Source organism: Tupaia chinensis, unplaced genomic scaffold (genome assembly GCF_000334495.1).
Source record: "Tupaia chinensis unplaced genomic scaffold, TupChi_1.0 Scaffold143796_1, whole genome shotgun sequence".
Lineage (NCBI taxonomy): Eukaryota > Metazoa > Chordata > Mammalia > Scandentia > Tupaiidae > Tupaia > Tupaia belangeri.
The window spans coordinates 1,171,688-1,192,175 of record NW_006203646.1 but is presented as its reverse complement, the minus strand read 5'-3'; positions in this window follow the sequence as shown (position 1 = coordinate 1,192,175).

Genomic DNA, 20,488 nt, shown 5'->3' with positions numbered 1-20,488 from the left:
TCCTGCTGAGGATAACGTCCACCCTGTTTCTGCCCTTGAAAGACTCCAAGTGACCAGGCAGGAACCCACTGCTTTTTACTGTCAAGAAAGTATAGTAAACATAGTGGACATAGCTTCTTGCTTTTTAAAAGGGGCTTAAGTTCAGAAAACTTCAGAATGTTCTAACCGCAGTCTTGCAGTTGATAAATATAAGGTCTTTTGGGTCAGACTGCCAGGGCTCCCACTTCCTACTGGGTAAGCTGCTTAATCTCTTTGAGCCTCATCTCCTCTCTATATAGTAGAGGTAGAGATATTAATAGTATCTACATGATAGGAAGCATTACTGAGAGTTTTGCAATCTAGACATAGATGCGAGATAGGAAGACACACCTGACAGATAAAAGACAGATAAAAAGGTATCTCATTACTAAATCATATATCTCTCAACACAGAAATTTCTGTGTATGTGAATGTTGTGTTTATTACATTACCTACAGTATGTACGTTAGCTAATGTGATATCTTGTCAAGACTGTCTGCCAAACTTGCAAATATATTTTAGGCAAAATATCTATTTTTGCCAACATCCGCAAGATTGAAGGAAAGAGATGAGCAGATTCTTGAATTATGGACAATAATACATCTATAATGTTCTGAAAAACAGTTGGCATCTGCAAACGATAGCTGTTATAACCATAAGAACTTGGAAGACTGCTGGCATGTCTCTTGCCAACATTAACCATGTGTTTATTTTCACAGAGACCTTATGCTTCCCTTAGGTATCAAAACAGTGGGTTTCCCTGGGTACCTAACTGTGGAATGTGAGAAGTGTGGAATGACAACGGGAACAGGATTCAGAGGATATTGAGCCAAATTCTTCCTATTATTTTTTTCTTTTTTGGGGGAGAGGTTTTTGCTATAGGGCACATGCACTCACCAGACAGACAGAGAGAGACAGAGAGACAGAAAGTGAGAAATCATCCCCCGGGGGGATGGCCACGCCACAGTCCCTTCTCTTCCATTCTCCTCTTGGAATCTTGGGCCCGTATGCCCACGCGCCCGGCGTGAGTTTAAGCCACCGGGTCCGGGACTCAAACTGTGGTCGACTACGTGGGAGTCCAGCAACATAGTCATTACGCTAACTGCTGGTTCCCCAAATTCTTCCTGTTTGACAAATGGGAAAACTGAGGCCCAGAGAGAATGAAATTTTTAAAGGTTATACAATGAGTTTTTTTTGTTTGTTTGTTTGTTTGTTTTTAAGTATAGGCTCTGGCCAGCAGATGGTATGGTAGTTAAGACATTGGATCCCACATGGCTGACTCTATGGCTTGAATCCTGGCAGCTTGAAAAACACAGTGGCCACATATGTGCCCCTAATCTTGACAGGATAATGGAAGAGGGAAGAGAAAGGATTGTGTTGTGACCATCTCCATTATTTCTCATTTTTTCTCTCTGTCTTTCTCCAGCGAGTGCATGTGCCCTACTAAAAAAAATAATAATAATAAAAAATTTAAAAAGGCTCACCCATGATAGTATGCACTGGATGCTGTCTCTTGGCATACTGAGCTATGTGAGCGGCTTTGCTTTGATTCTCAGCTCACCCTGAAAAGTCAGACCCAGTGCCATGCCCCTATAGTCCCAGTCACTCAGAGGCTATGCAAGATCTTGGCATAGCAGGACCTTATTTAAAATAAACAAACCAAAATTATGTACACATACGAACACACACACACACTGCATGAAATTCTAATAAATTAGGAAAAAGCAACAATTTAATAACTAACAGTAATTGAATAATAAGTAGGACTGAGTATCTCATTAAGCCCTTGCACAAACCTGTTATTTGTATACTACTGTTAGTCTCATTTTACTGATAAGTAAGCTGAGGCTTAGAAAGGCTAAGAAATGTGCTTGGTGTTTGAGAGCTAGTTTGGTTCCGGAATCTGTTCTTGACTACTACTTTATACTGTGTATGCAACTCTTGACAGTGAAATTATAGGAAAGGCTTTGTATACTAGATATATTCAGCCATTGGTAAGGAGTCTTATGGAATAGTCTATAATGGTTTTTCCTGTAAGATTCAGATGACCCTGAGTTTAATTCCAGCTTTGTCATTTAATATATCTGTTGGCCTTGGGCAATCCACCTCTTCCTTGAGGCCTGAGTTCCTTAGGTATAAGGTGAGACAATCTTTGTGCCATAAAAGTGCTAAGAAAATGAAACAGCGACATATCTGAGTGAGTAAGACAGCAAGTCTGACTCACAGCTCTGCCGCTTTAAATCCTATTTGACATATTTCATAACCTGCCAGAGTCCTCAATTTCCTCATCTTAAACAAGTCAAGTAATAGTGGTGAAGTTGTTGTGATGAGTAAAGATCACTTCCATAAAGAACTCAGCTCAGAGCCTGGGACTGCACAAGCACATCCTAAACTTCAGCTAAAATTGCTACTACAATGAATGAACCTTGGCTATATGATCTATTGCATTACAGACATTCAATAAGTGCTGGCTATTAAAAGGACAATAAATTGAGCTCTTTTGTAAAATATTAAAGCCTAGGCTTCTGTTTCAAGCTTACCTGGTTTCACTAAAGTAAAAAAAAAAAAATGTCTGGGATGGAAGGTTGGATGGTTAAAATATCAAGAAAGAAATTGGACAATTTTGTTTACTCAAGGAGTCTCCATAGAAACTTGCCCATACTGTCCTCTCACTTAGTTTCCCTCCTTATTTTTACTTATTTATGCTTTCTGTCATTACACATGAAAACCTGATCCAAGGGGTATCTAGTATCTGAAATGGAGTCAGTACCCAGCTTTTAGATTTTGATTTTAGGTTTTGAACATCAAGAGCTCGGAAAGGTACATTCTGAAGAAAATTAGAAAATAGTTTCTATTTATTAAGAATTTAGAATAGTTCAGGTAATATGAAAGGCATATTAATTAAGAATATATTTTCCTAACTTTCTTGTTAATTTGTGACCACGGAAATAGATTGTGCTGGGACTTTTGAGACATTTTCCTGTAGAGCATGGACGTCTATTCTGAAACAGCCTCTTGGAAAACTATCAACCAGTTTGCTTTTCATATCCAGTGCTACTCAGATTCTCTGGAGCCAGAAAGAGGTTCTGCAGACTCTGAAGAAGTAATTTGCGCAGTTTTCCTAAACACCCTTCATAAACACATTAGAGGGAAGAGCCTGTGGAAACAATGTGTTAAACCAAAGTAGCATTTTGGCCCACCTCCCTCCTTTTATAGGACACTAGTTTATTAACATTAATGTTAAACTGTGGACCTTTGCCAGACACTGCAGACTAGCAGATCCATACTTCCATGCCCAACCACTTTGCCTTTGCTTAAATCTACCAAAGGATATTTTAAAAATGAAATAATTTCCCAGGATTCCTTGGAGCTAGCAGTAGCTGTATGCTACAGTTTTGACCAGTGAGATGTAACAGGGGGTCTTATGGTATCATCACTCCTTCCTCCTGCTGGACATGGGTTGTCATAGTATAACTAAGGTATAGGGATTAGAAGCCAATGTGCTAAGAAAGGCAGAGAGGAAGGATAGAAAGTATAAGTCCCTAAGAGCATCACCAATTGGTTGCTTACCTGTGTATTTACAGTTTAAGACGCTGTAATTAGGTTTGTGTAATTTGTATGTGACTTATTTCTTTCTCTTTCTTTCTTGTTTTAGAGAGAGATTTTTGCTATAGGGTGTGTATTCTCACTAGAGAAACAGGGACAGACAGAAAAAGAGAAATCACCCCTGAGGGGCGATGGTCACTCCACAATCCCTTCTCCTCTTAGGATTTTGGGAACATGTACATACACACCAGGTGTGATTTTTAAGACACTGTGTCTGGGACTTGAACTGCAGTCAACTGGATGGGAGTCTAGCAATGTAGCCACTATGCCATCTGCTGATCCTTGTATGTAACTTATTTCTAACTAAAGTGAATGTACATTTGTTATTTGTGATTGCTCAGGCTCCATCCCTTTCTTCTAGCATGAGTACCCAGATTTTCTTCCTTTTTCTTTTCTTTTCTTTTCTTTTCTTTTCTTTTCTTTTCTTTTCTTTTCTTTTCTTTCTTTTTTTTTGAGAGTTTTTTCCTATAGGGTATCTGTGCTTGCCAGAGAGACAGAGGGACAGAAAATGAGAAATCACCCCCTAGGGAGGATGGCCACACCACAATCCCTTCTCCTCTCAGGATTTTGGTGACACATGCTCATATGCCTGACATGAGTCTGGGACTCGAACTGCAGTTGACCATTGAGAACCCAGCACCTTAACCACTAGGCCACCAGCTGATCCCCCAGATTTTCTTTAAAAGAAATGTCTCTTTCCTGTGTGGAGCCCTGGGGGAGAAGAACTGTCAAAATGCCCAACCTTTGGTTTGCAAAGGGATTAGCCCTAAACCAAATAGTTTCTCATACTTCCTGCTATGGAGAACCAATTTCCTGTGCTTTACAGTCTGGTTCTTCAGTCTTCACCTAAACTCAACTTTTTTCAGATCCTTCCAATAAATTCTATATTTTCTCAAGTTAGAGTCTGTTTCTGTTGTCTGCAGCCAAATACTTCTGTTTGATGTTCATTAATCTACACAACATGGACACCGAATAGTTTCTGCCTGCCAGGCAATGTGCTAAACTCTAAATATGTATATACCATGTAATACCACAGGAACTAGTAAGTCTATTTCAAAATTGAGGAAACCAGCTCAAGAGGCTGAGTGATCGCTCCAATGTCATACTGCAGGAAAGTAGCCATGGAAGAGAGAATATTCACTGAATATCCATGTCTACTCTGCTTTTCGCAGCCTCCCTTCATTTAGGGAGGGTTGTACTTTGGGACTGTCACTGGTCAATGGAGCATGGGTGGCAATGTCAATATGTGCCACTACCAAGCTGAGATAGCTAAACGCTTGTATACCTCCTCCATCTCTCATGCTCTGCCTCAGTGACCATGGAGACCTTAGAGGATGGTTTGGCTACAGGTTAGATGATGGCCTCCCAACCCAAACTGGACTGTGGCATGAAGGGGAAGTAAACCACTATCCATTAAGCCACTAAGAGTTCAGGGTTCTTCTCTAGTGAACTTAGAGTAAATTATTCTAGACAATACATTAGCAGAGTCAGAATTTGAAATAATCTCTGGTTTATTTCACTATTTTTTATCTTTTTTACAAAACAACACAGAATAAAAGAGGAAATGACCCCCACTTAAAAATGACCCTCTTTGAGCCCTCTGGTCCTAGCCTAGTTCTCTCTCAAAGCTCTTTCCTTTCCATTTTTTCTGTTTTGGGCATATGCCCATGGAGATCCCATAGTGCAGTAATGAAATTATCTTATAAGATAATAACACTTCTCATGCTCTGCCTCAGTGACCATGGAGACCTTAGAGGATGGTTTGGCTACAGGTTAGATGATGGCCTCCCAACCCAAACTGGACTGTGGCATGAAGGGGAAGTAAACCACTATCCATTAAGCCACTAAGAGTTCAGGGTTCTTCTCTAGTGAACTTAGAGTAAATTATTCTAGACAATACATTAGCAGAGTCAGAATTTGAAATAATCTCTGGTTTATTTCACTATTTTTTTATCTTTTTTACAAAACAACACAGAATAAAAGAGGAAATGACCCCCACTTAAAAATGACCCTCTTTGAGCCCTCTGGTCCTAGCCTAGTTCTCTCTCAAAGCTCTTTCCTTTCCATTTTTTCTGTTTTGGGCATATGCCCATGGAGATCCCATAGTGCAGTAATGAAATTATCTTATAAGATAATAACACTTAGTGAGAGTTCACTAGCCCATAGCCATTTAATTAGTAAGTGGAAGAATATGAATTTAACCCATGGAAGACCTAATTTCAAAGATCATAGTCAGACTCCAAATCTCTGTGCTTCCGAAATAAAGCTGTTCACCTGCTTTCAAGGGCCTGGGATCAGCTGACACTGGCTTCCTTTCTGCTCCCTCCCTGCCTCTTTCTCTCCCACAGAGATTCCTCTCCAAGAGGCCTGGGGCTAGCCTGGTTTGAACAACACTTACTTTTTCCTCAGCAGGATAGGAACAGCACCTGAAAGGTATGGAGGCTGGGAGCAAAAAATACCCTTGGTTACCTCCCAGCCAACAGCATGAGGAGATTCTGGTTATAATTATGCTAGTGATTTGGCTAATTTTGTTCCATTCATCACCATCTTTCTACTGGAAAACAGGCAGTAGTTTCATATTTATTATTCTCTTATTCTGCTAGTCAACCCTCCTCTATCCTTTTATCAAATCCAATCTTCTGTAGGGATTTATGCCCCTCAAACTGACAATAAATTTACTTTCTTAGTCCTTACACCACCCTCTGCTCTACAAAATTTGATTTCAATTTAATTCAGTATATTAAACATTAATCAAATGCTTACTATGTGCCAGATTTGGCTCAGGGGAATGAATGGTGGACTTAATAGATATGGTACCTGCTTACCTCAAATGGTCTATGATCTCCTGGGGGTCAGACACAGACAGGTAGTTGCAATAGAGTGTACTGAGGCTCCGATGGAAAAAAGGATGGGGTACTCTTAGAGCCCTAAGAGAAGCACTGTAGCCTATACTATCAGGAAGCGTGGCCTTCCCCAGCACTATAAGAAATCAATTTATTTGGCCAAAGATTTAAAATATTGATGAAAGATAAGATATATCAAATGTTAACTCTTTTTTTCCCTTGATTTCATGGTTCCCAAAAGGGATGTGCAGCTGCTGATGACTCCTCTGCACAGATACTGAGTAGTTAGGATTCTGCCACATCACGGCTCTTTTATATTTGGGATTTATAGCAACATTCTGGAAGAAGAACTTTGAGATTTATTTAAAAGGATCATTCTTCCTAGGCTCTTCAACTTGGTAGCAGTATGCTGTTCTCATCACAGGGAGAAAACAAAATTGTTTCCCACATACCCCCCAACACTTTCTCTGCTTCTAATGCCCTAAAAATCCATTCCCACACAGCTGTTATTCCCCTGGTCTAGAAAGCCATCACCTCTCTTCTTGGTTTACCCTAAATTTTCCCAACTCACACCACCTTTCTGCCCCTTCCAGTCTTTTTCACGAAGCCTTCTCTTATTTCTCCAGTTCATCCCTCTCTCTGCTATTTCTACCTCTCAGAACATATATTCTGGCATTTGCAATAAAAACTCCTAAGAAACATTCTAATTAGAAATTGTCCTTGTAAGAGTTCTAGCTCTTTAAGATAGCAGTTGTATCTCACTGAACCTCCTCTGGATTTTTTAATTCCTGGCAGGATGATAGGCACTTAGTAAATGCATCTAAATATTGGTTGGTGGGGTGCATATGATATAGTTAAAGGCACTTAGTAGGTGCTCATTATACAGATTTTGAACTAGCTTATTATGGGTGTAACGAAAAGAGAAAAGTTGATCTAGAATATATAGAGTCCCTGGTTCTAAAGTGTCGTGAGAAGGAAAGAGGCACTCAGTACAAGATACTTTGCTAGACATATTATTCCAGTCAATTAAGATAGCAGCCTCTGGGACTGGCCCAAAGTTTACGTGGTTAAGGGAGCCAGATCCCACGTGGCCAATAGTGTGATTCGAATCCTGGACCTGGAAGCCTAAAAGACATGGTGGGTGTATGTGAGCATGTGTGTCCCAAATCTCAAAAGGATGGAGAAATGGAGGAAAAGGGACTGTGCTGTGACTACATTCCATTGGGGAGGGTGAGCAGATTTCACAATTTCTAATTAGAATTTTCTTCAGGATATCATCTCTCAAATGCCAGAATATATGTTCTGGGAGGAAGAGAAAGTACAGAGAGGGATGAACTGAGCAATGAGAGATGGCTTCGTGAGGTAAAGAAGTGGTTCAAACTGGGAAAACTTAGAGTAGATCTCTCTGAGGATTTGGAACATAAGCAACATGCACACACATCCCTGGAGTGTTTTTTAAGCTTCCAGGTCTGGGACTTAACTGCACAGTTGGCCATGTGGGAATCCAACCTTCTTAACCTCCATGCCACCTGCTGGCCCCAGGCCCATCTTGTGATTTGGTAATTCCAGAGTCCAGGAGTGGGATCTTGTTAGCTACAGTGTCTAGTCAGTTCCCAAAGGAACAGCAATAGAGACAATACAGATGGCTGTGTGCAGAGCCTCCCACCACATCTTGTTTCTATCTCGACTATTTCAATACTTAAGTAATTAATGCTAACTTAAATGGTTTGAAATCACTTCTATTTTTTCTTTTGTTTATGAAACAGCTGAGTGATGAGAATTTATTCACCTATAATTAGTAAGAAAATAATCTACTAGAGAAGGAACTTGGGAAAAACTATAAATGCAGAGTTCAGAGTGCAGAGCAGTGTCAAGTTCCATCTCCAAGGCCTCTTCTGACCAGCTTGGAAACTGTTGATTGCAAGCCACTCAGCAAAGCAGAGCAACTGTCAGGAAGTGAGGAGGTCTAATTTCCAAAACCAGAGAGTGTTTCAGTGATCTTGAACAAATCACTTCACCTTTAGGCTTGAGTTCCTGGATCTGGTGACTTAAAAGACATGGTGGGTGTATGTGAGCATGCATGCCCCAAATCTCAAAAAGATTGAGAAATGGGGGGCGGAGGGGTGGGGAGGATGGTTTGGGCAGCTAGAGGAGTTAAAATCCAAACTCCTTATCACAGCTGAAGAGGGCACCTATGATCTGGCGTCTGCTCATTTCTCTCCTTATCGTGCTTCTTCCTCCTCCTTGTCCACTAGACTCCAGCCACACTCTCTCCTGACTTTTGACAAGCTTGTATCAGGGCCATTGTGGTTGCTCTTATCACCACCTGAAATACTCTTTCATCCTGTTCCCCTCAAGATGGGACCAGTTCTTTTTGACATTCAGGTTTCAACTCAGATAGGGTTCTCTGGCTTTCTTAGCTAGAACAGTCTTCCTCATGTAGTACTCATTTACTTTGTTTCATTTTATTCATAACTTTCTTCACTTTCTGAAATCTCCCTCTACTATTTAATGTGTATTGCCGGTTTCTTTGCACTAGTAGGAAAGCTCCATGAGAGCAGGAGCTTTGTCAATTTTATTTATTGCTCTAGACCCTTTACTGAGAACAAAGTGAGACAAGCAGTGTATACTCAGTAAAGGTCAAAGAGTCAACTGAACAATAACAATAATGCCAACAAGTGTTCATGTGAATCTCTACAACTTTCAAAATACTTTTATAAGTACAATTTCATGCAGGTTTAATTATCCTGGGGTTTAAGCAATAATTAATGTATTTCAACATCAAGATTTATTTTCTCTAGTGGTAAAGTAAAATAATCAGTTCAATAATTTTGGGGCATATTAAAAGGGAAGAGGAAGAAACACTATATTGGATGTACTTATAATTTATAAGGCTGAATTTGATTAAGAAAATTCAGTAGTAAGAAAAGTGTATACTTAAAATCAGGAAAATCAGGAAACTTTCATTAATACTCTTTTAATAGATGGGGGTAGGTGTGTTTGTGTGTGTTTGTGTTTGTTTGTGTGTGTGTGTGTAGGGGTGTTTCCAATGACTTGAAGATGGCCAGGGTTAAAGGCTGGCTTTCAAACTATTTTTCTTCAATGTTGTTTGCATCCCAACTTTCACACCAATGACTAGCATAATCTCCATTACCTTTTTCATGGCTGGGAGGACAAAGGAAATAGAATTTAAAATGGACTCTCCTGTTGCATCTTTAAAACTCTTAGGATTCTACATTCGCCTTCATCCCCATCTCCATGTAACCCAGGTATAGCAAAATGACTGAGAACTAAAAAGTTAAATAAGCTTTAGTTGACCTAGAAGGATTTGGTGAGAAAAAAGGATGAACTGAAATGAGTTACAAAGGAAGACTGAGACTTCCCTTTACCAAAAATAGCCAGAGCATTCAAGTACAGAGCTAGTTAACATGAGAAGGCTGGGCTACATGCCTAACAAGGTAATTTTTTTTTTTTTTTTTTTTTTTAGAGTTTTTTGCTATAGAGTATGTGCGCTCTCCAGAGAGACAGAAAGCGAGAAATCACCCCCTGGCAATACTGCAATCCCTTCTCTCCCTTCTCCTCTCTGGATTTTGGGCACTCATGCCTGGTATGAATTGTAAGCTGCTGGGTGGGAGTCCAGCAATGTAACCATTACACCATCTGCTGGTCCCCCTAACAAGGTCATTTCTAATTGTAGAGTTTGTTTTGGGGTGGAGAAAAGAGCAAAGTGCTCAGACACATTGAAACTTTACCTCAAGTATATGTGAGTCTGGTACATCGATAGCCTATGAAGTTGAGCAGCTAAATATTAAAATGAAAACTCTGAGTGATATATTTTCTTTCAGTCAAGAAAAGACAAAAGAGTTTATGGTCTGAAAGGGAAGGTCTTCAAGAACTTCTGTTCTTGGGGACAAAACCCACCTCCAGGGATCATCTGACCCAGCCTGATTTCTTTACATTCAGAAAACTGTATTATTCTTACTTCATTTGAGACAATAGCAACCTTTTTGTTAAATGTTATGATGCATATAGAAATCTTAGACCAGTATCTGGCAGTAGTAGGTATGAGAATATTTTGGCTAACATCATACTATATTCCAGTTGACAAATATTTAAATAACTCTTTGCTATGTGTAAATAACCAAGAAGAAAACAAAGAAAATGTAACCACTTCCAAGGAACTTATTCTCCAGTAGTGGGAGAGTTTGCATCCAAGGGATTATGTGAGAAGTTGTTAGACATAGGAACATGTAAGACTGACCTGTATTCTCAGCATAACAATTTAACTAAAATTTTCACAAGATCTGGATAAAGACAATTTGAAGGACTGACCTAAAATAATGAAGACTAAGTTACCCACAGAAGTAGGAATATTGTAAAATAAGAATTATTATTTATAATTTCCGAAATTCCGAAAATAATAATGTTGGTGCTTTTCTACCACCTGAGACCCTGAGGACTCCATGGGTGGGACAGTTCAGGGAGGTTTTCTAACTTCTTTTGTGTTCTCTGCAGTCCCAAAGAATAGGGTTTGTGTAATTCAAAAGATGCATTCTCCTGTTCTTTGAGGAATGGGTATTTTAAAAAGCATTGCTGCAAGTGAGGGAGAATGGCCACTGGTTCAGGCTAGAGGAAAAAATAGCTCACGAATCCATCACAGGACAATGTCCTCAAGTTCCTCATCCAAGAGCTGTTCTGCAGATTGTGACAGCCTTCCCAAGGTGATGAAAACAGCTCCATTAAGCAAGGTAAAGAGGATCCATTTAACAGGTCTTCAGGTAGCTCCATTGATAAGAGAGCACTTCCATATCCTTCTATGGCACCAGCACTGGAATGGGAATTCAGACATCCAAAGTTCTGACTGAGTTCCCTGTGTGTGTGTGTGTGTAGGGGTGTTTCCAATGACTTGAAGATGGCCAGGGTTAAAGGCTGGCTTTCAAACTATTTTTCTTCAATGTTGTTTGCATCCCAACTTTCACACCAATGACTAGCATAATCTCCATTACCTTTTCCATGGCTGGGAGGACAAAGGAAATAGAATTTAAAATGGACTCTCCTGTTGCATCTTTAAAACTCTTAGGATTCTACATTCGCCTTCATCCCCATCTCCATGTAACCCAGGTATAGCAAAATGACTGAGAACTAAAAAGTTAAATAAGCTTTAGTTGACCTAGAAGGATTTGGTGAGAAAAAAGGATGAACTGAAATGAGTTACAAAGGAAGACTGAGACTTCCCTTTACCAAAAATAGCCAGAGCATTCAAGTACAGAGCTAGTTAACATGAGAAGGCTGGGCTACATGCCTAACAAGGTAATTTTTTTTTTTTTTTTTTTTTTAGAGATTTTTGCTATAGAGTATGTGCGCTCTCCAGAGAGACAGAAAGCGAGAAATCACCCCCTGGCAATACTGCAATCCCTTCTCTCCCTTCTCCTCTCTGGATTTTGGGCACTCATGCCTGGTATGAATTGTAAGCTGCTGGGTGGGAGTCCAGCAATGTAACCATTACACCATCTGCTGGTCCCCCTAACAAGGTCATTTCTAATTGTAGAGTTTGTTTTGGGGTGGAGAAAAGAGCAAAGTGCTCAGACACATTGAAACTTTACCTCAAGTATATGTGAGTCTGGTACATCGATAGCCTATGAAGTTGAGCAGCTAAATATTAAAATGAAAACTCTGAGTGATATATTTTCTTTCAGTCAAGAAAAGACAAAAGAGTTTATGGTCTGAAAGGGAAGGTCTTCAAGAACTTCTGTTCTTGGGGACAAAACCCACCTCCAGGGATCATCTGACCCAGCCTGATTTCTTTACATTCAGAAAACTGTATTATTCTTACTTCATTTGAGACAATAGCAACCTTTTTGTTAAATGTTATGATGCATATAGAAATCTTAGACCAGTATCTGGCAGTAGTAGGTATGAGAATATTTTGGCTAACATCATACTATATTCCAGTTGACAAATATTTAAATAACTCTTTGCTATGTGTAAATAACCAAGAAGAAAACAAAGAAAATGTAACCACTTCCAAGGAACTTATTCTCCAGTAGTGGGAGAGTTTGCATCCAAGGGATTATGTGAGAAGTTGTTAGACATAGGAACATGTAAGACTGACCTGTATTCTCAGCATAACAATTTAACTAAAATTTTCACAAGATCTGGATAAAGACAATTTGAAGGACTGACCTAAAATAATGAAGACTAAGTTACCCACAGAAGTAGGAATATTGTAAAATAAGAATTATTATTTATAATTTCCGAAATTCCGAAAATAATAATGTTGGTGCTTTTCTACCACCTGAGACCCTGAGGACTCCATGGGTGGGACAGTTCAGGGAGGTTTTCTAACTTCTTTTGTGTTCTCTGCAGTCCCAAAGAATAGGGTTTGTGTAATTCAAAAGATGCATTCTCCTGTTCTTTGAGGAATGGGTATTTTAAAAAGCATTGCTGCAAGTGAGGGAGAATGGCCACTGGTTCAGGCTAGAGGAAAAAATAGCTCACGAATCCATCACAGGACAATGTCCTCAAGTTCCTCATCCAAGAGCTGTTCTGCAGATTGTGACAGCCTTCCCAAGGTGATGAAAACAGCTCCATTAAGCAAGGTAAAGAGGATCCATTTAACAGGTCTTCAGGTAGCTCCATTGATAAGAGAGCACTTCCATATCCTTCTATGGCACCAGCACTGGAATGGGAATTCAGACATCCAAAGTTCTGACTGAGTTCCCTGCTTTGTAGGCTTCAGCAAGATACTGAACTTCCCTGTAAAACTCAGTGGGACTGGCTGGTTCCTGGTGCTTTTCCACTTCTAAAATCTCAGGAGATTTAAAGATCTTATGGAGAAAATAGGACACATGAGGAATTTCCTTTTAGCTTCTTTTAGCTCCCTTTGCTCAGAATTTTGTTGGATCATGGAAACTGAGCTGGCACCAGAGGCATTTGCTGTGGGAGCCTCATAAAATCAGCTTCAGGAAAATGAAAGCATCATATACTTAGTGTTTGCATTCCTGAGCTGGCCTCTCTGAGCTCATTATCCCAGTCCATCCATTATCTCCTTCACCTCCATCTATTCAGCCCAAATCTCCCATCCTGATTTGGCAGTGCAACTCATTTCTTTAATTTCCCTCTAGCTAAAGGCTTCTAAGACGAGAGTGCTGACAAAATTGCTGAAGAAATTTAAAGAACGTGAATCTTCTGTCTCCTTTATGTATTCTTTATGCTCTTGCACCTCTTATAGGGTTGGAAGCCTTGCACTGATAGTAATGAGCTATTCAGGGCATGCAGTGTTACTAGGCCTGGGTGTAATGTAAATGGAATTATTTGCCATGGAAATACCCAGTCCAATCTCTTAGCAAATTGCTATTCCTGAAATGAAGTCCCTTTGGAAGGTGCTTAAATAAATGTGTACCTTATTTGAGAGATTTGCAGAAATTCAAGAAAAATATATTGGGTTCTTTCTAATATAAAAATAGATTGGCTTTACTCTATATGTTATAAAATTTAATTAGCAATCTTTTATCAGAACTTGTTAATTGTCAGATCGTTCACTGCTTGACAGGTTAAGTTAACTCAGTAAAATACTTCTCCCAAAATTGTAAATTACTTGCTACTTCAACATACATTTATGTATTCATTGTATGTATGTATGGATGGAAGAAAATTAAGCAGGCTTTTATGTTTTACCTTTTATGTTTAACAAACAAATATTTGTTAAACTAATCTTTCTTCTGTGTTCAAAGCTCTGCTAGAACCAATGTCAAAGAGGTTATAAAACACCACCCTACTCTCAAATTTTACAAATCCGAGACTAATAGCCTTAAAAACATGAACCAACTAGAAGAAAAATTCCAGACAGTGTATAGCTAAAGTGACAAAATACCCTGCATAATTGTCAGGAAAGTAGTTACCAACATGGGATGGAGGAAGTAAGGCATTCCACAATTTTAAGAAAATTATGCTCAATGCTCCATTTTAAAGGACCATGAGAGAAATTATTCTCAGGGTTCAGACCTAGTAAACCACCTGCCTCTCCTGAGGAGCAGCAAAACAACTATGATCCCAGGCAAAAATTGGCATAAGTCGTTTATAAACATGGAAGAGGGTTCATCTGAGGCTGGTGCCCCACACAAGGTAGAGATCAGTTCAGGGGCCTAGAGATGAGATTCTGTAAGACCACAGTGCCTGCAATAGTACAGGTGCAAATGGTGCAGAAATGAGGGCTCGAAAGGTAGCTGGACAGTGACAGGTCAAAGACTTTGAATGTCTGAACTATCTTTAGTTCACTCTTTTCTCAACTTGGTTGGTTTTACTAGGCATTAAATTTGTTGTTTAAAAATTATTCCCTCCTCTTAATTTGGTTGTTAAATCATCAGATGCCATCTGTGATCACATCCACATCTAATCGAGCGGATGTAATTTCTCTCTCATCATCGTCATTGTCATTGACATCACTACCGTTATCATTTTTCTATCTCTGGTATTGTGCAAATTATTGTTAATGTACCTCTGCACATCTTGTTTATTCATTTCAACAACCAATAGTGGAGTCTTTTTATCCTTTTGATATAGTAAGTTATGTTTTTAAGTTCTGGACTTTTTTGTCTATGTGTTTTATATATAAATAATATCATATGCTTCATTCTGTATGCTTGCTTTTTATGGGCTTCTGCTTAGATATTGGAGTTGGTAAAATTATCTTCCAATGTGTTTCTCTCTCTCTCTTTTTAGTTCCCTGGGAACTGAGAAGCTTGCGCTATGGCCCTTACTTTGCTGCTACTTCACCAAATGATTTTAGGAAAATCCTTTTCTTGTTTTGGATTTTAGTTTTCTGCTGGAGTCTTTGGGCCAAATGTTCCCTGTACTGAATGCAAAAGATATTTTGGTATATAACTTTCCAGGAAAAGGGTCCCTAGCTTTAAAAGCTAAGGGTCCATAGCTTTATGGTCCCTTACAGAGGGATCCATAATCCTCTTAAATGTTAAATAGCACTAATTTAATTATTCTAAGCCATAAAATAGCAATTACCAATACTTGTGAATATTTATTGTGTTCAGCATTATTTTAAGCACTTTACAGATTCCTCTGTTTTAATTCTCACAATGACCCTATAAGGTAGATACTCCTTTATCTCCATTTTAGAAATAAGAAATGGAAGCACAGAGAGTTTAAGAAGCTTTCCTAGGGACACACAGTGAGTAAGTAGTAGAAGCCAGATTATAAACTAGTCAATCTGACTCCAAGCGCACAATTTAACCATGACGCTCTTGTGACTTCCTAACAGACAGCTGGCAGAGGACTACATATCCCAATAATGTAGAAGCGTCCAGAGGCTGTCACAGTCCAGAGATCATCTGGTTCAGTGGTTTCCAAATGTTTCATACTGTTTTAGATCCTATTTTCATTATCTACAGTGCTATGTTTTCTTTACAGTATGTGGATACCTAAAATTGATAGGAACTCTGTAATCCTGCAGCTGTGCAGGAACTTGCCGGAAAGGACTGTGGCTTCTGGTCCCCCACCCTCCTCTAGAGTGCCCCCCTCCTGTGTAAATCAGGCCAGAGCTCTCTGAGAGCTTGCTCCTCAGAGCGCTCACTTTTTGGAGCACTGGCTCCTAAGTGCACTCAGCCAGGGCTGCCTGCCAACTGCTGAGACAGTGAAGGGGCATGGCAAGAGCGAACAGGAGCATATGTGATGTGTACAAGTATATGTGCACTTGTGTCTGTGCTTTTATACATGTGAGATGTACAGATAAGTGTGTTAGACTACTGTCTCAGAGTTCTCCTCTTTACTTGCCACCATGGCTCTAAATCATTTCTCTAAACCTTGCTGCTTCAGAGGACATATAGAAGCCATGAACCCATTTCTGCCTTTTTTGTCTTAAGGGGGTAAAATGAGTCACAGAGAGTTGGTAGCAGGAGACAGCACATCAGAGTAGAGCTGGGGATAGGGTGCAGGCTTCTGACTCCAGGGCACTTTTCTTATATCTGATCTCTGCGCTATAGCCAGGCCAATGCCTAATCCATGTCCATCAAGGACAGATAACAGTCAAGGACAGACACAGTCACATACTTACCCTCAAACCTTTCCCTGGATTGCCTGGATGTTTTAATACTTCTAACCATGAGCTGGCAGGGGACAGTCACCAGAAGGCTTTCTAGGGCTGGGCAAATAGAACAAGGCTTGGAGTGGTTTGGAATGGTTTTGTCTGTCAATGTCTTATCAATGTCAACAATGGGAAAATATTCAGCTACGAGTGGTGGAATTGGGATGGGGATAAGGGGAGGGCTCACTGAGAAGAGCCTCATGTTCCTCAAATCAAATCACACCAACTGCCTACTTTGCGTGGGGCACCAGGGTAGAGGAGGAAGATAGCAACTCTCACCCTGCCACCATTCCAAATCAGGTGAGAGTTATTCTTCCAGGGAGAACATGTCTGGAGATGTCAGGCCTACCTAGAGTCAGCACTTTGCTGGTCTCTTTGCCACCTGCCTTCCCTTCTGGGTTTGTTGTTATGCCCCTTCACTGCCTGAGCCATTCACAGTTGAACCTGGCTGAGTGCTCCAAGGAACCAGTGCTCCAAGGAGCAAGCAATCAGAGGGCTGTGACCTGATTTACACAGGACAGGAGCACTCTGGAACAGAGTGAGGAAAAGCAGCCAAAATACTTTCTGGCAAGTCCCTGCCTGGCTGTGGGACTGGGCAGAGTTCCTATGTATACTAGTTAAGAAACACCCTCATAGGACCACTATGACGAAGGGAAGCAGGGTGTTTTCATCTTGCTTACTCTTTCTTTTTACATTTAAGGTCCTATAAGGCTGTAGCTGATCAAATATTCATTCCATTCAACACCTACACCTTCCCAGGCATTGTGTTAGGTGTTGGAGGAAAATGGAAGGGGAACCAGTCTCATAAAGTATCTTGTTTAAAGGGGGAGGTGAACTTAAGTCAAATAAGAATACAGGGCATAGTTAGAAGTTATAATAAATGATGTAAAGAAAATGTAAAGAGCTAGAAGAACACATAAGCAGGGTGGTTGATTGAGTCCAGAAGGGTGGGGCAGGGAAGTTTCATATGGCAGTAATAAAATTGGTACGAGGTCTGGAGGGTAGGGTAAAATGACCAGGAAGAGAGGTGGAAAGGCATCTGGGCATAGAGACAACAAGCATAAAAGCACTGAGACTAGATGAAATACTTGATGTTATTCACCATGAAATAGTAATGATTCAACTACAGACACATACATACATACGTAAAGTCATGAACACTATTTACTCATCACCTCCTATACCAAAAACACTTTACATTTTTAATTTAATTTTTAAAGATATTAGAGAAGCAGACACATGCATGGAATGCAATTAAGGGAAGCTAATGGTTAGATAAGGAGCATAATGACAATGTAAGGGAAGCCAGAATAGTTTAGAAGGTCAGTCAGCCAAGGGAAGTTTATTGGAGATTACCCTCATCTTTGAGTAAGCTTCTATAGGCAAAGTGAATGAGGGGTAAGTTGATAATCTTAAGTAGCACAACTTAAGCAAATGATTAGAGGTAGAAAGCAACTTAGTACCTGTAGAGGCAAGTACCAGCATTTCAGTGTTACTGGGAGATGCATTGCAAAGAGGGAGTGGCAGCTTAGGCAGGAAAAGCTTGTATGCCATCCTTGCATGCAGTTATTCTTCCATGAAGATTTATTGAGCATCTTCTACCTACTAGACCTCAGGACTCTGACACAGCACACAATTAGACTTTTTTGGTCCATGGCCTTGGAACCAGGACTCACACAAAGCAAGTACTCAGTCAAGTGAGGAAGACAACCCAATGATGAGATGAACAGGAGTTGAGGAGATGACTGGGAGAAGTAGCTAGCAGCCAGACTTTGTACTCTATTAAGAATGATGGTCTTGGGATCAGCAGTTAGTGTAATGGCTATGTCACTGGACTCCCATGTAGTCGACTCAGTTTGCGTCCCGGACCCGGTGGCTTAAACTCATGCTGGGCGCGTGTGCGTGCGTGCCCAAGATCCCGAGAGGAGAATGGAGGAGAAGAGATTGCGGCTTGACCATCCCCCCTGGGGGGTGATTTCTCGCTTTCTATCTCTCTGTCTGTCTCTGTCTGTCTGGCGAGCACACACACCCTATAGCAAAAACGTCTCAAAAAAAAAAAAAAAAGAATGATGGTCTTCATTCTCAAAGTAGTGGTAAGTTCTTATAGGGCTTTAAGTAGGAGTTCAAACATGTTCAAGTTTGCATTTTGAAAAGATGATTCTAGCTGCTATGCAGGGAGGATATCTAGACTCTGGCTTAGGTATCTGCTGTTCTTCCATGACATGTCTGACATGTCAATGGAAGGGACCCAGAGTCTGTACAGAGTCATCTACCCATGTGAGAATCCCAGCAGCTGCCAGAGGCTCTCTTTACACTTGCAGCCATCTCAGGTTGCTAACAACGACGCCTTCCTGACTGCCTCTGAGGCCAACTGCAGTGTCTCGACAACAATTATATTAATATCAGAGCTAGGAATGAGCTGATGGAAAGCTGTTCATCCATGTAATGAGGTTTCAGTTATATTTTAGAAATGTGTCAGATAATTTGGTAAGAAACAGCAGAGGTTTTTTTTTTTTCTTCTGTTTGTCAAGAGATGAGAGAGGTGAAACTTGAGTTCCTTGCTTGGCTTTAACCGCAATGTGAGAAGTGTCATCTGCAGAAAAGATGCTCAAGGCAGAATAAGTAAATATGAAGGGTGCAGTGACAGTGAGAGGAAGTCAGGACAATATGTGGGTGGAAGGGGAGGGAGCATGGACACAAGCAGTGCAATTATCACCCAGTAATGAACTGTCTCTTACAGTGGATGGAGCATCACCTACACCATCTCATTTAAATATGCTGGTAGGTAGGGATTAACTGCATTCGAAATGGGACTCAGAGAAGCATTCCAATCCATATCTTTCTAACTCCAAAGTCTGATTTTACCATTAGCCTGATTTTATGCTCCATTGCTGGATAAAAGGTCCTTAATGTTTCGGTGTAGAATTGTGAAGGCTATTTTTTATTAGGGGGAAATGTACTCAAAGCTATTAATAGGAGAAGCTTTTCCACTGAATTCTGGTGAATCACAATGTTGCGTGTTTCATGGTCTCATGAAATTCTGAGATAGTCATTCTAGCCAGTGTCCTCAAGTACAGGGCACACAGTGATGTTTTTTTGAAGCACAGGAAACTCATATTGAATAAAATTGAATCATACGGTAGCAAAATTGGCCTTAATTCAACCCTTTCAATATTCCCAATTACATAAATCAGTGGTTTGCAACATCAGTCACCTGGGGAGGTTGAATAAACTCCCAAGCTCAAGCCCCACCTCGGAGATGCTGATTTAATTAGTCCCCTGCAGTGTTCCTCATGCTTTAATGTCACACAAACCACCTGGTGATCTTGGTTAAATGTAGATTCTGATTCTGTAGACCTGGGTGGTGCCTGAGATTCTGCAGGGTTTTATTATTATTATTATTATTATTATATTATTTTAGAGAGAGTTTTTTTTCTATAGGATGTGTGTGCTCGCTGAGAGACAGAAAGTGAGAAATCACCCCCTGGGGGATGGCCACGCTGCTATTCCTTCTACTCCAGTCTCCTCTTGAAATTTTGGGCATGCATGTACATGCTCCTGACGTGAGTTTTAAGCCACTGGATCCGGGACTTGAACTGTGCTTGACTATGTGGGAGTCCAGCAATGTAACTATTATGCCATCTGCTAGTCTGAGATTCTGCAATTCTAACAAGCTCCCAGGTGATGCCACTGCTGCTGGTCAGGGCCCCTCACCTGAGCAGCTCAAGTCCAGGGTGCCGCCAAGGTTCATTAGAAACCGCTATTTTAAGGAGAGTCTTTGGTGCTAATCCTGTTTGAGTCTAATTTAAAAAAATGATTACTAGTTAATTAGAATGAGTTACATGCACACATGGGACACAAGTCAAATGATAAGCAGTGAACAGTGAGCTCCTCCCACCCTCTTCCCAATAGCCAACTCTCTTTC